The sequence below is a fragment of the Cupressus sempervirens genome, chromosome 2 (assembly GCF_028749045.1).
Source record: "Cupressus sempervirens isolate cs-2001-9-10 chromosome 2, ASM2874904v1, whole genome shotgun sequence".
NCBI lineage: Eukaryota > Viridiplantae > Streptophyta > Pinopsida > Cupressales > Cupressaceae > Cupressus > Cupressus sempervirens.
Window position 1 is genome coordinate 498107068 of NC_143119.1, and position 14037 is coordinate 498121104.

Genomic DNA, 14037 nt, shown 5'->3' on the forward strand with positions numbered 1-14037 from the left:
GCACTTCCCCACAATGTTTAACTTCCTCTTACTTCCATATTGCGAGCAAGCGCTGATCGTCGATCTGCACAGGATCAATGATCAGGAAAGACTCTTAATTCACTGTGCCTGTCCATGAAAACCTGGGTCCACGAAACACTTGGCATCTAACCTGGCAACCAACTGGCACCACCCTGGCATTGCCCTATAGCATATGAAACTAGTCTGGCCCCAAAAGGACACACAACAACAAGGCGCTTTCCTGCATTTCTTAAAATCCTTGCATCTTCATTTTGTGGGGAAGCGCCAACTCTTGATTTCATCTGAATCTACGATGATCAAAGCTCTGCACAACTACATACCTGGTCAGCTGGATGGGCCAATGAGATGCCTTCATTGTACTTTGACTCACCTAATAACTGCCATGGGAGATGAGCTGTCATTACCTTCTGAGAAAAATGGGCCCATGACATCACACCATGCCACTTGTCACAAAGGGGCATGTTCGCAATGTTTAATTTCCTTACAACCTCATCTTGTGGGCATGTGCCAACCATTGATCCTAGGAGATCTGACGGTGCTTGTAACACATGCTTTTTGAACTTGCGTAACTACCCTCTGTGATGTCACATGGATGTGTGTCACCAGGGCGCTTGCTCACATTGTCAGAAGGTCTGACGAAGCTCAGAATGCGAGAAAGCGGGGACCAATAGAATCGCCAACTCACCAGCCACCTTATCCACCCTGCGGCCCACAAGAGAACATGGAGCCACCTGCCATGTGTCGCTAAGGGGCTTCCCCACAATGTTTAAAGATCGCTTATTTTGATAATGCGAGAAAGTGCCCACCATAGATCTAGGCAAGATCTGACAGCACAAAAAGTTGCAGGCCGACAGAAACAAAACTTAGGGAAATAATAAATATCACAAGGTTTTAATTGTTTTATTTTTTGATATTTCCATGGCATTAAAATAATAAAATAGTGGGAAGTAGCCATTGGGTGCATTGCATTTGAATTCAAATCTTTGGCGGGGCAAAAATAGGTAACAGAACCCAATATCTATCAAGTATGAGTGAAGTCTATCATACCATGCTCTTGGTGCCTATTTTAGTCCATATAAAGCTTTTATCAATCTTCATACATGGTTTTGCCTTGTTCATTCTCAAACCCATCGAGTTGCTCGATATATACTTCCTCTTCCATAACATTGTTTAGGAATGTAGACTTCACGTCCATCTGACATGCTTTGAAGTTCTTGTAGGTTGAAAATGCTAGGAGTATCCTCATCATTTTTAGGCTCAAACTTTTCTTGGTAGTCATCTCTCTCAATGAAACATTTTCTTCTGAATACCTTGAAATAACTGACAAATAGTGTTTGACCAAACCACCTATCACAGGGAGTCCTCTTTATCCCCTTCTTCCCTTGTGCCCTATTCAAGGTGTACACAACTAAGCTTACAATCTCTCTCCATTAGATTTGTATGATATTGTTTTGGATTGCCAATGTTCTAGCACAATCTATGATGGTTTTTTTTCTTCTTTCTACAACATCGTTCTACTGAGGTGTCCTAGGAGCTGACATTTATCTTCTGATTCCATGCTCCTCATAGTAACTTTTAAATTGTTGTGAGGTGAACTCACTTCCCTAGTTTGATCTCAAGCACTTCAATTCTCTAATAGTTTCTCTTTCCACTTTTTCTTTGTAGACTTTAAACATGTGGAAGGTTTCTTAGTTTTCTTTCAAGTAGACAATCTACATCATTCTAGAAAAATCATCAATAAACAACATAAAGTATATGTCACCAGATACACTCTTTGTCCTCATGGGACCACACAAGTCAATATGAACTATATCTAGTACATATTTAGAAGCAAGTGACTTCCTAAAGAAACTAGATATTTCCAACTTTCCTAGTGAACAATCTTTAAACATAACATTGACAAGTTTAGTAATTGGGGGGGTAAACCTCATATACAGTTCTTCCTTCATACTTTAACAAAGATTTCAAAATTCACACAACATAGCCTTCTATGAAACAACTAGCTATTATCATTTTTAGCTACCATACAATTATTATCAAAAATATTAAGGTAGAAAATATTACATCCACTTTGTTCTCTTGCAGCTAAAAATTTTCTTGTCTTGTCAAATATTCTACAAGATCATTTGATAAAATCAAACTTATAACCTTTGTCCATTAGTTGGCAACACTCAACATGTTATATTTCAATCCTTCCACTAAATATACATCTTTACAAGTAGTGGATTCATTTAGGGATATATTATCCTTACCTATCATTGTGTATGGTGAGTTATTGCCAAACTTCACCATTCCTCCATCGTAGGCCTTGACCTTATAGAACTTGCTCTCATCATCAGGCATGTGGTGTAATCAATTGTTATCTATTATCTAGTTTTTGTGGATACTAGTATTGGTTATTAGGGCTCTCTCTAGCCTTTCTTAAATGATAACAACAAAGGATACTTTGAATTCTCATCCTCATTAGCTTCACTAGTCAACTCTTCATCAATCATTGCTTCTTCAGCAATGTAGCATCTTTTCTTCTCCTTTCCCTTGGAGTTTGAGCACCTTTTGTTGGTTACCTTCCAGTTTTTGTTCTCCTTCCTCACATGTTATGGACATCTAGCATCATAATGTCCTACCTTTTTGTAGTTAAAACATTTGAAAGGAGCTTACCTTTATACTTCCCTTTTCCTCTAATCATTCTTTTTGTATACCGAGCTTCCAACTCTTCTTGTTCAACTTCTTCATCATATAGGCTCTTTGGTTCTCTCCTATCTTTAGATGTGCTTGCCTCCCCTTTTCTCTTTGTGTAGTAATGTAGTTTCAACCTTTGGTGGCTGACTATTGTCAAATTTGCAAAGCTCAAATGTAGTGAGCTTGCCTACTAAGGCATCATGTCATACCTTCATCTTCTCTATTATTCTTATCTCTTGAATGGTTGACACACATATGGTGTATTTGGGTTTTAGGGTTCTTAGTATCTTTCTCATGCACTCTTCTTCTTGAGTATGCCTTTGCATGCTCTGATGACTAGCATGAAATCCTTCACCTACTTTTCATAGGCTTCAATCACTTTGCCTTATTGTGTCCTTATGTCATCAAACTTTCCTCTTAGGCTCTCAACTTTAGCCCTTATGACATGCTTGTCACCACCACAAATGACTTTCAACTTTTTCCACATCTCGTATGTAGTCTCTAGATCTTCCACATCTTTGTACTCAGAGTAGGAAAGGGTTCTCCCTAGAGAATCCATTGTTCTTATGTGTATCTCCTTATCCTTCAATTGGTCTAAGATAATTTGACCAGCTAGTTCAACATATTTGACCTCTACATGGGTCTCGTAAGCATCTCCAAGAGTTCTTAGATGCAAATGCATCTTCCTACACCATGAGTTGTAGTTTTCTTTAGAAGATTTTGGTGCATCGCTCTTAAACACATAGATCTTTTTTTTGAGCTGTTAAACTCTTTTCTCCTAAGGACCTAGGCTTTGATACCTATCACTACAACATTTGGGGTCAAATTGCAATCGTAATTTACGACAATAGTATACTTTGTGAGAGGTTTTTTTTTTTTTTTTTTTTTGCTATTGTCCTCGACATCGTCACAATACCTATGTTGGCATTGTAATTATGACACTCGCATGATTATAAACAAAAAATAAATTAAAAAAATGTAAATCATTCCCCATTTATTTTTATTGTGGAGAGCTATGTGCGAAAGAAGGTGGAGAGCTCCTAACGAGGGTGAAGAGCACTGAATGTTGTTGTGCCCTTGTGATTGGTGCATTTTTTGTCATGCCCTTGCACTATTATTTTCTTCAAGGGCTATGCAAATTTTCTTTTCTTTTCCTTCTAAATATGTATCTCTTTATATTTCCTTATAAACATGTATATCTTTATATATACAGATAGATCTTTTTTAAGGTGCTTATTACATAATAGCACAACCAAAAATTCGATCTAGCTGCAAACATATTCTAAAATCCAAACAATTTAACAATAAAATTCACCCAACCCATGCTAAGTGACTTACCTCAAGATCTTGCACAAAAATAATGCAGGATAGGAAAAATGGGCAGAGTTTGCAAGGAATTTTACAAAAACATATCATAGCAAATATTTTTAGAAAGAAATAAGCCATAACCTAGTTAAATTGGTCTAGTTGCTGATTAGCTAGGTTTATTACAAATTCCTATAGAACTATCATCAAATTAGGTAAAATAAAATGAATAATTAGTTGTTCCCAGCTAGCAGGATCAAATACAGTTTTCCAAGGTGATAAAATTGCATATGCAGATGCATCACTTGCATGTCAGGCATGAAGTACATTCCCCAATTTGTAACGAATGATTGGATATAAAGGCTCCATTAGCCCAAAAATGGAAGCCAAGGATGGAACCATGCATGTATTGGCATAGTCTTCCTATGATGATTCCAAGTATCTACTGCTGCTATTAATTTGGGTATCACTATATGATCCAAAATTTTATGAAGCATTGAAGCCGATAGTAACTTATCCCATGTCTTTAGAAAATGTAGTATAGGTTTAGGGTCCCTTGGCTCCTACAAATTCGTAGCAACTTTTCTCACTACTAGAAGAATAACTTCAATGAAGATTTGAGTGTAAGTGGTTGAAGAAGTAAGTTTTGCTTATGTGTAAATGCCATAGCCACAAGACTCATTCCCTTGCAAAAGCCTCTACCACAATGAAATTACCTCTAAGACATGAAGAGGATGTTGAAGTGGTTACCAACCTTGAAACACTCTTATAAGCAATGGATACTTGAGATCATAGAAGGGTGATTGTGCCAATACTTTAAACACACTTATAAGCAGATGCAGATGCAATACATGACAAATTTCACAACTTGTAGTCCTCTTGATATTTGGATTGTAAATTCTCAAAGACACTTGCAAGTGATTCCAATGTCATAGTACCTACCAAAAAACTTTTCTAGATTCTATCTAGTGGCTCCCATAGTATCCTCTATGTTGTCTAACTGTTATTTTTATCGTGCAGTCTCTTTCTAAAGGCACTCCTTCTCCTTCAGGTATATTGCCACAAACTCTCTCTTGTGCTTGAAATTTTGATTATCAAACTTCTAAATATCTAACTCTACCATATCTAAAATCAACTTCACATTGTGTTGTAACTCACGCATAGGTTTTTGATCATTGATAGCTTTCATTTTAGCATTCAAATTTTCAAGATTGCCCAACATCCTCACTTGTGGACCTCTCATGTCAAGCACTTTCTATAATGTTTCAACACCATGTTCTTGCTTATGAGCTAACAATTCTTCAGGTGCATTTTCTTGTAAATATTAATTTTGTTGAACGATTGTAAACTCTTAGAAAGTGCATTATTGTTTTCATGTATGTATGTATATATGTATGTACGTATGCATGTACTAATGTGTATATGTATTTATGTATGTATGTATATACACATATATGTATATATATATATACACATATATATACATTATACATACATACACACACACACACACACACATTTGTGTGTCTATGTATGAATTTATGTATGTATATATACAAAGAGATCTTATGGATTGTGGATTATGGATTATATTTTAAAAATACATGATATTAATCATTCCCCATTGGTTTTGACTCATTGTGGAGAGCTGCATGTGAAAGAGGGTGGAGAGCTTCGAACAAGGGTGGAGAGCTTTGAATGTTGGTGGAGATCGGTGGAGATCTAGGATATCATTGTCATTCCCTTGTGATAGTTGCATTTTGTTTCCATGCCCTTGTGATCTTTACATTTCGTTGTCATGCCCTTGTGATCTCCCTACCCTTGCTCTGTGATTTTATTCGAGGGAAGAAGAGGTACCTATGTATATGTTCTTTTGTTTCCTTCTAAAATTCAATCTCTTTATATTTTCCTCAGCAAATGAATAGAGAAGCTTCTCGTTATGTATATGTATGTGTACATACACACACACACATATGTGTGTGTATCTATGTATGTATGTATAGAGAAACTTCTCTTTATGTATATGTATGTGTATACACACACATATGTGTGTGTTTATGTATGTATGTATGTATATATACAAAGAGATCTTTTTTAAGGTGCTCATTACATCTTAGCACAACAACAAAATTGATCCAACTGCATACATATTCTAGAATATGAATAATAAAATAATAAAACTCACTCAAATTATGCTAAGTGACTTACCTCAAAATCCCGCACACAAATAATGCTGACTGGGAAAAATGGTCAGAGTTCACAAGAAATTTTACAAAAACATATCATAGCAGATACTTTTAGAAAGAAACAGGCCATAACCCAGTTAAATGGGTCTAGTTGCTAATTATCTTATTTGATTACAAATTCCTATAGAACTATCATTAGATTAGGCACAATGAAATGAACAATCAATTGTTCCTATGTAGTAGGATCAAATACAATTTTCCAAGGTGATAAAATTGCATATGTAGATGCATCACTTGCATGCTAGACATGAAGTACATTATTGAACTTGTAACAATTGGTTGGATATGAAGGCTCCATACTGATGTAGAGGTAAGGGTGGTGGGAGTCAAAACAAAGTTAATCCCACTTAAACCTATAAGGGAAGTATAAGGTTCCCTAAACCCTCTACAAAGTAAAAAGTACACAAACAACTCCAACACTTCTCAAATGATTAGGATGGGTGTCTTAGGAAAAATCAAGGTGGATTCAAAGGGTTTCAACTAATTTTTGGTCCTCAAGTAACATCCAACACCCAATCCTTCAAACTACCCTAGAGGCCTGATTGATTTCCTAGTAGCCCTACAATGACACAAAAGTGAACTTTCCTCTCAAAATTTCCAAAACCCTCCCCAAAAAATGGTGGATTTAGATATCCATTAAGACATACTACAACATATCAAAATGGTTCCATGTGTTCCTTTGGACCATATCCTGTTGTTACCATATTGTGGCTAAAAAATGCATGAAAAGAGGGCAATTTAACAAAGAAACTACAATTTATTTGTATTCCCAAGATCCCAAACTCTGGAAAATCTCTCCTTATGTTGTAAATGTTCCAAATTCAAAAGGAATTAGTCCCAAAACTTCTGTAACTCCAAAAGCCCCAAATTAGTTTCCTACAAACCCTCAAAGGTGGGGTTTTGTAAATCTCTGACTTCCAAGCACCTTTAGATTTGATTGAAGGTAGTTTCACCTTGTATCCAACTTATCAAATCACTTCCAATCATCAAATACAAATCTCTAATTGCTAGAACTCCTATTGTTGCTCCGTAGCCATGAATTTAGTGCCCTTTTCTTCAAAAACTCTAATGGTGATCATGAATCCTTATAACTTCGTGTCAAAACATTGTTAGCTATGATTTTTACATATTGTTAAAAGATAATTTCATGAGAATCAAACTCCTAGATTCATGGAATGATCAACATTTCAAGTAGAAACTCAAACTTGTTAATGAAAACAATGAAACCCTTAAAGCAACAACAACAAACTTGAAAGGAATGAACTTCACAAATCTCAATGCATTAGGAATTGATCAAAAAATATGCAAAAAGGATTACGAGATCATAAGACTACAAGAAATCAATGATAGTCAATCCACCATGCACCAAATGCTTGAAAAATGAAGTTTTTATTGGCTCTCTTTACATAGTATATATAATTGATCAAAATCAATTGTTAGTAGTGGAGATTCTTCTTTAGTCATCTTCAAGAAAATACTCCTTATTTAGATATTGTTAGGCCACACTAGTGCTTTGTTAACAATCTTGTTGTTGCATCTAGGTACTATGTGGATCATCTTACTTGGTATTTTAAAAATATTAATATAAATCTAATAAAGTAGAAATCTACTATCTAAACTATACGTGTCAGAGTAAACATGAAAGAACATAAGTAGAAATGGAAGGAATAGGTGGCCTTTGTGTTCCAAAACCATCTATAGAGTAAACTTGATAACATATTAGTAGAAATGCTTGGGTAGTTCTGGCCTACCACACTCAACTCAAATCAGAGAAAAAACTAAAAAAATTACAACTTGTGTCCAATGTTTGACATGTACACTCAACTCAAAACAAGGACAAAAATTGAAAATAAATTAACTCAGTTTCCCCTTCCATTTATTTTTAGTATTTTAGCATTGAATCTAAAGTATGTCCACATGAATGGAAGAGATATTGTTAGAAAGAAACAAGCCATAACCCAGTTAAATTGGTCTAGTTATTGATTAGATGGGTTGATTACAATTCCTATAGAATTGTCATTAGATTATGTACAATGAGATGAACAATCAACTGTTCCCAACTAGCAGGATCAAATACAATTTTCCAAGGTAATAAAATTGCATATACAGATGTACATATGTATGTATGTATTTATATATGTGTATATGTATGCATTCATGTATGTATGTATGAATATATGTATGTGTATATGTATGTATGTATATATGTATGTATGTATGTATGTATGTATGTATATATGTATGTATGTATGCATGCATGCATGCATGTATGTATATACATATGTATATATGCATATATACATACATACACACATATATGTGTGTCTGTGTATGTGTATCTATATATACAGAGAGATCTTGTGGATTATGGAGAGCTGTGTAGGAAAGGGGGTGAAGAGCTCTGAACGTTGGCGGAGATTAGTGGAGATCTAAGATTTTGTTGTCATTCCCTTGTGATCGTTGCATTTTATTGTCGTGCTCTTGTGATCTCTACATTTTGTTGTCATGCCCTTGTGATCTTTGTATATGTGTGTATGTTTGTATATACATACATACATACATATAAACATGTGTGTGTCTATGTATGTATATATACATAGTGGCCTTTTTAAAGGTGCTTATTGATCCAACTACATACATATTCCAGAATCCAAATAATAAACAATAAAACTCACTCAACACCTAACATGGCCATAGATACGATGGTAATGCCTATTGGTAAGTAGATTCCTCTTTTTCTCTCTCATTTCTCATGTGTTTATTTCACTTGAACTATTATTTCTTAGGGGGCATTTTGTAATATTGGATTCATTTTATGCAGGAGGTGATGAGGAAAATCTTGGATGTACTTGTGTTACTTGTATAAGAACACTAAAGAATTGTGATGAATTTCTTGTGAGAAATGGAGATGGACTTCCCTTGAGAGTAGCCCAACTTCTAGGTACTTTAAATATTGACCCTTTCTTAAAGATTTTAGATGTTAATGGGGATTTGAGATTTTTTTTTTTTTTTTGGGGGGGGGGGGGGTGTGGGGGGTTGGGGCCAAATAAGCTTCGACCTTCACGTGGTTGACCCTGATTAGTAGAGATATTAAACTATTCTCAAAACCAAGTGAAGCTCAACATTAACCTATGATTTCATGACAACTAACTGTGTGAATCTCTTGGTTTCAGGCAATGCAAATCTCTTGGTTTTAGGCAATGCAAAAGGAGGCCATAGTTCAATATGATATCTCAATTCATATGCATACAACATCAGGTGGAGTTGAAAAAATGAAATAGGTTTGAATTTTTTTTAGATGTCTTTAATTAGGTATTTTAAGTTATAGACCATCACAAACATTGTAAATTTTACTATTATAGGCAAGGGTAATGTCCTCAGCATGAAAGCATATCGAGAATTTGTATGTGCTAGCTTGCTTGTCCATTACAACTAAAGTTTTAATGTTCATGATGGTCTATAATTTTAAAAATTTAATAGACCTATTAAATAAATGTAAACATGGTGTATTTTTTCATCTCCACCTATTTTCCATGCATATAGAACACATTTGCACATGCATTCTCGATTCAGAATCTAACAAGTAGGGTGGGCACCTGCAACTTGACAAATGATTCCTATATGGGGGAGATGGTATTATTAGTAGAATTTTGTAGCTTGGACACTCTATGGCCTTTTGTCTTTGCAATATGGAGACATGGAGACCAATTTTAGGATGACCTGAAAAAGAAATGGTTAAGTTTATAAATTTTCTAACACTTATGTCAATTGTTTTAATAATCAACTTATGTCAACTTTTTTAATTATGGCAGTTTCTAACACTAGATTTTGTTGCTCAAGTGCTTGCTAATGGTGACAAATGGATTGCACTTTCTAGATAGAATGCAAACAAGTTACTAAGATTGCATCAAAATATGAAGTGAGGTATGTAGTATTTGATACTTTTCTAATCTATATAGATAATGCTCATCAATTTTTTGAATTTGTGGATGCTAGGGAAATGAGAATCTCATATTACATTCCATATCAAAATAGATTTTGGTATTTCTTCCCAAAATGCCGTAGTCATGAGGTTGATTCCTTTGCGATGGCAATGCCTATTGGTAAGTAGATTCCTCTTTTTCTCTCTCATTTTTAATGTGTTTATTTCACTTGAAATATTATTTCTTTTGGCATTTTGTAATATTGGATACATTCCTAGATGTACCTATGTTTCTCATGAGTAATGAAGATGGACTTTCCTTGATAGTAGCCCAACTTCCAGGTACTTTGAAGATTGATCATTTCTTAAAGATTTTAGATGTTAATGAGGAATTTAGATGTTGGGGGGGGGGGGGGGGGGGATGAGCTTCCACCTTCATGTGGTTGACCCTGATTAGTAGAGAATGTTAAACTATTCTTAAAACCAAGTGAGGCTCAACATTAACCTATGATTACATGACAACTAACTGTGTGAATCTCTTGGTTTTGGGCAATGCAGAAGGAGGCTCTAGAAGAACCAACTTATCAATGTTGTATTATTTGGTTTCTTTTTTCATGTATAATTTCATCATTTGATGTGATATGGGAAAGACAAACAATTTCTAGATACACATCATTTCTTTTCACAATTTTAGAATGATTTTAGGCATAGAAAAGTAAATGGATTCTGTTAGAGTGAAGGTACCATTCAAATGACCCCCAAATGAATATTTATATGTACAAAAAAGTGGGAGCTTTGAGGAACATGTGTTGATTACCCAAATGAGTATTTATATGAAAGAATATGTGGGAGTATTTGTAATACCCCAAAATTGGCTCATTGCCATGATACCAATTCTGGTCTATTTTTAGCCAATCCTAAAGACCTATTCTAATAGGCAATTCTCATTCTGCTATTCACTACTTGGCTTAATTTTCAGATGCAGAAGACCCTAATTTGCATTCATCATATTTCTTATTTAATTCATATAGTACGTACTCATGTTAGTCGCATTAAACCTATTGATTAATATTTAATTTAATTACTATGTATTTATACTTTAATTAAATTAAATTATATCCTAAAGGCTAATGTACTACAGAATTAAATTTATTTAATTTAATAAATGTGCCTATTTTAATTAATTAAACGAAATTATTTAATTAAATGGAGAACTTACTTCTAATTAATTAAACAAAATTATTTAATTAAATGGGAAGCCATTCCTAACTAATTAAATGAAGTTATTTAATTAAATAAGAAAAGTGCCTCTAAATTAATTAAAAGATTATTTAATTAAATAGAAAAGGTAATTATGAGAACATATCTCATTTTATTAAATTAAATATTTCACCAAAATCTCTCTTCAGTTCAAAAAGGAAAATTTCCAGTTCACTATTGATAAAAAATGAGTTAGATGAGTTAACTCCTTTTTCTACTCAAATTGAATCAGTTAACTCCTTATTTTACTAAAATTAAATCTGTTAATTCCCTTTAATTTGGGAATCTCCCTTTATGACTGAACTTCACCTTTAATCCTGACCATTGATTGAAATCAATCTCAACCGTTGATGGATTCCAGGAAAGTCTATTTAAGAGACCCTCATCTCTTCATTTTGGAGGAGGTTGAATGAGAATTTGCATCGAATTGCTGCTGGATTGTGCATTCATTTAAGCTCCCTACTTTCATATTCATTTTCTAGTTTAATTCTCATATAGATTTAATATGCATACATTTAGTATAATTTCTTTTACATGTTCTTAGATTAAACATGCATACTCCATTCTAGATTAATCTGCATTCTCATATAGATTAGTCGCATTTTCTTTCAAATCCTTCATTCTTACAGGGTCTGGTTGCTTAAACACCTCAAATCTGAGGATATTTGACAAGTAATTCCCTTTAGATAGAAGGCAACAGGTCGCTTTGCAGGCTGATTTTTGGATGAACAATCCAATGTTCATTCCGAGATGAATCCACATACAATGACCGTGTTGAAGTGTGTGTGTTAGTAGAGGCCGCATATTCATGCATACAGTATTGAGGGACCATCCATGGAAGATCATGAATCTACTCCTTTTTATGTTTTTAGTCTACTAATGAATTTACTATTTTTATCTTGGACTGTGTGATTTGCAGGAAGATGTGAAACTAATGAAGGACACAGGCTTGGATGCATATAGGTTTTCCATATCTCAGTTACAAATATTACCATGTGAGCCAATTTTTTAACCCTTAAACAAAAGTAACTAGCAATTAGTAGTGCCTTTCGTAAAAGAGTTTCTTATTTTTGGTGAGAACAGATAGCATAGTCAAAGGTGGAATTAACAAAGTTGGAGTGGCCTACTACAACAACCTTATCAATGAACTCTTAAAACATGGTAAAAATTAATCTTGTTTTCTATAATGGACATAGAAATCTCTATAATTTTATGCAAGCCATAACTAAGTAGTCTTTGCCAAGTTCTAACTTAAATTTGATCCTTGAGAAGTTTTTCTCCTCAATTAGATTATTTCTTTTTAATTTTGAACTAATTACATTTTTTGATATTGAGCACAAGACACACTTACAAACTTTTTGTTTCAATAACAAACAATGTTACTTACATTTTTTTTGTAAAGGTATGTAGTCAATCAATTTTATGGGTCTAGGAATAACACTCCTTGGTCTAAATGCTGCTCAAAACCCAACTATTATAGCAGTGTGGCTAACGACAACGCTTAGTTTGAGTTCATTTAGCTAAGCCAATTTTCTTCTAAATATGCATGTATGTCTCTTGTCTTGATTGATATACCAGTGTCTTCATTTTCAAACATAATACAATTGGTCTTTGTAGCTTACTGAAGTATATCATTCTACAATTGATTCAAAACTCTATTTGAATTCAGTGTGTGTCAATAGCTTTAAGAAACTTAAACAATGATATCATGATTTTCTCTACTTAGAAAAATCACTTTCTGAATATTTGGATTCTTCTTTCTTTAATGTATAATCAGGATATAACACCACAGTATGTAGGATTTCTTTATGATATTATGGTTTATCCCTTTTTAATCCTCAAGTTTCAAGGTAATGGATTGATTTATTATTAATTGGATTCATTCATGAAAATAATCTTATTCTTCATATCTATATTGGGTAGGTATCACAAATTCATTTGGGACATTCACAACCATTGTGAGCACAATTGGAATAGGGTATTTTATTTAGTGGTTGGGTTCATTCTAGTGTTTCTTGACACTTACTGTCATTTTGTATTTTATTTCTACCATCTTATAGAATATGTATTCAACCGATGAAAAGGTATTTGATTGATTTGAGAAGGATATAGATTTTCATTGACAAATATATTTGTTAGTTTGCTTCCATCTACACTAACTACCAATATAGTAATAGGCTAGTAAGCAAACATGCCCACATTCATCCAAATGATTTTCTTTTTGGGTATCCTAAAATAATGGGTTGACATCAAAAGGGCCGAGCTTCATCATATGATTTTACTCTAAAGCGTTCTAATAAGTGTGTATTCACATGTTTGTAGGCCCTGAGAGTAATTATATATTTGATCTTAGGAATCCTATAAATTATGGCTCAAAATTTTTGTCTTGGGCCTTCTTAGCTTTAAATCAAGGTCATACTTGCCACAAGAGACATATTCTTCTTCAACCCATTTAACCCATTTTCTATCATCCATAATATCTTGCTCATTAGATCATTGTGAATGTGAAAAATTGATATTCTCTGTAAGATGGTGTTTTCCATCCAAGTGATTCCAATGTCATAGTACCTACCACAACACTTTCTTGGATTCTATCCAATGCTC